The sequence below is a fragment of the Panicum virgatum genome, chromosome 8N, assembly GCF_016808335.1.
Source record: "Panicum virgatum strain AP13 chromosome 8N, P.virgatum_v5, whole genome shotgun sequence".
Lineage (NCBI taxonomy): Eukaryota > Viridiplantae > Streptophyta > Magnoliopsida > Poales > Poaceae > Panicum > Panicum virgatum.
In genome coordinates this window covers 22,309,838-22,312,650 of record NC_053152.1, presented here as the reverse complement: position 1 = coordinate 22,312,650, position 2,813 = coordinate 22,309,838, and positions in this window count along the sequence as shown.

Below are 2,813 nucleotides of genomic sequence, written 5' to 3'. Positions count from 1 at the left end.
CCCATAAATCTAGAAGAAACGGTTATGCCAGAAGTGGAAATATCTAGGCATCATAGGTAGCTTGACGTAGCAATATTGTTTGTCAAAAATCACATATGCATAAAACTTATTGAACCCGTGAAATCCTCATGTGATACTATAGTGAAACAAACTACATGTCTTGTAATAAATTTTCACGCAAATTATGGTTTTTCATTTAGATTTTGAATTAATTGGTCACCCTGTTGGTGTTACTATAGTGATGTTATGCTACACATTATTCTAGATTGTAGAGGCTCGGTGAGGATAAAAATCCTGAAGATATAATTAGAACTATTGTTGTGGGCACTTAATTGTTCTGGATATTGTGTGAGTTTCTACCTTTGGGAAATGAAAGGGATAGTTATGTAAGAAGCCACATTTCCAAGATTTGTACATCACCGGATAAGAAAGTTCGCAATCCTATTAAGTGCATTGTGTGACTTGTTCTATAAGCATTCCTGTATACCAGATAGAAGTGTCCATATATTTATCGTTGTAGGCATTATCATACAATAACTAATTGTCCATACTCTCGTTCCGATACATAATCAAAATTAATTATCCGAGTCATTTTGACATTTTCAGGCTTATTGGCAATTTAGTTTTTTAAGAAAATATCGTTAATACATGTTGTTCAGCACTAAATAATGCCTTTTTTCTAATTTGACCTCGAGATGTGTTAATGTAACAAAATTAATTAATATCCTTCAATACCTACTGTGATCTCTATAGATGTAAAGCTTCCAGTCAATGTACAGTTCACTACATTCTACTGTGTCAAATTTGCACAAGTGGCACTCTTCTCTGTGATGTACTACGTCGTGCTCTGTGTGGCTTCACCAATATAAAAGAACCCCAATTCATACATGATAGATTACTGTAGGTGAATGGAAGGTTTGAACTATGTGGTGAGAATCGGGTGGATCATTTTATGAGAATGGGAGGCGCTGGGAAAAACATGCCTTCTGAAAGATATCTTCCAAAAGCGACAAGTGGTGTTAGATCGATTCAGATTTGTAAAAGCACCTCCCGTTTTGTGAGAAAGAATGCCTTCTGATCACTCTAATCCGTAAAGCTATTGAGTCAGAAAGCTACCAGAGACATCGTGCGTCAAATTTTGATGCCTTACAGCAGAATTGCTAGATATAAGCTTAGCGTTCAAAAATGGCTTGAGCTATTATTTATTATAGGAATCCCAGATTTGTTGAAATATTTTTACAGCGCAGAGGTCGGGCTGTGGGTGGCAGATGCGGGGACGACAGCAACGCCACCTCCATGAGCACGGCGTTCACAGTATGCCGAGGTCGCCATTATGCCTACAGAATCTCACATATTGTTGGAACAGAATACACATGTGAAGGAAACAAAGAACCGTACTACAGGCAGTGCCTTGTGTATTCATGGCCTGTGCCATAGTTACAACCTCTCACTTGTTGTTTAAGTTTATGTCGTCCTTTGTTTAGAAGTACTTGTATTATTGAGTGGACAGTCATAACTCATAATATGTACTCATCATTCAATTTCACAACTCCTGCCCTGTCAGCCATGAAACAACCATTGTAGTAATGATGGATAGCAGTAGGCCTTTCCTAGTGCTCTCATATGGTTGGAGTCCAGCGAGAAGCAGATTTGTGCAGATGTTGAGAAACTCATATGAACAACGATCAGCTGAAGAAACTAATTGACTAGAAATGGGAGGCGACAGGAGATAAAGATAAAGTTTGCTACATTTGACGACAAATGTTCTGCTAACTTGGAAGAGATTTATAGGTCTCAATGCATAGTTTCATCACATAGTTACCTAGAGCAAAAACTAGGTAACCGAGCCAGATGAGTTTCATGGGGGATGAAACTCCTCTCACATCCCATGAAACTCTCTCTTGTCTCTCCTCATAAATATCATGTCACATCAACAAAATTAAATGCCCGTGAAACTCCGCCAGGGGATGGGAGGGGGTTGGTAGGTGTGAAGGATTTGCAGCTGCAGAAGGCATTCAGGTAATGAATTATCAGATATCAGTGTGTAGAGGCATCACTACCACCACCAACTTAATTGTAGTTATGGTAAAGAAATGCATGTACTCATATAAAAAAATATGAAAACATACCACTTCTAAATTAAGAAATATGCATTCAGTACTTATCATATGAAGTTCTTTGACTTCTTTCTATTATGTGACTTAAATCAGTGTTAACATTAATCGAGACACAAATTCAGTTAGCTAATGAGTATATATTGCTTGTTATTGTCCATGTTTACATGATAAAGTAAGGAGACATTTCAAATTAAAAATATAAGAATTCCAGAATATCCATATGAAGAGAAATATGCCTTTAGGCAATAATTAATTCCTTTTACACACTGTAGTAATTGCATTATTCTATTTTGATGGGGAAACATAATATGATACATGTTTTCTGTTCCATTTTATTGTTATTGAGATAAGGGTGTGTCTCCCGATCAGCAAAGAAGTTTATCCCACAAATCTAGCAGCATTGGTTACAAAAGTGGAATTAACTCTCAGTAGCTTCACCTAGCAATAGGGTACTGTAAAAAATCACGGATGCACATAAAACTAGAACCAATGAAGTTCTCAGGTCCATGGAAGCACTTATAAAAATTGCATTCACTTATATATTATTTGATTAGTCTGAGGGCCTGAGACGAACTTTATGTTTATTTTTGTATGTGGCCAGCTTGATCAACTTTCACTAGTACTGTAACGTTGGTGGACCAACATTTATCTAGTCTATATACGAAAAAAATATGTCCTGTGCAGCCAAGAAAAAAA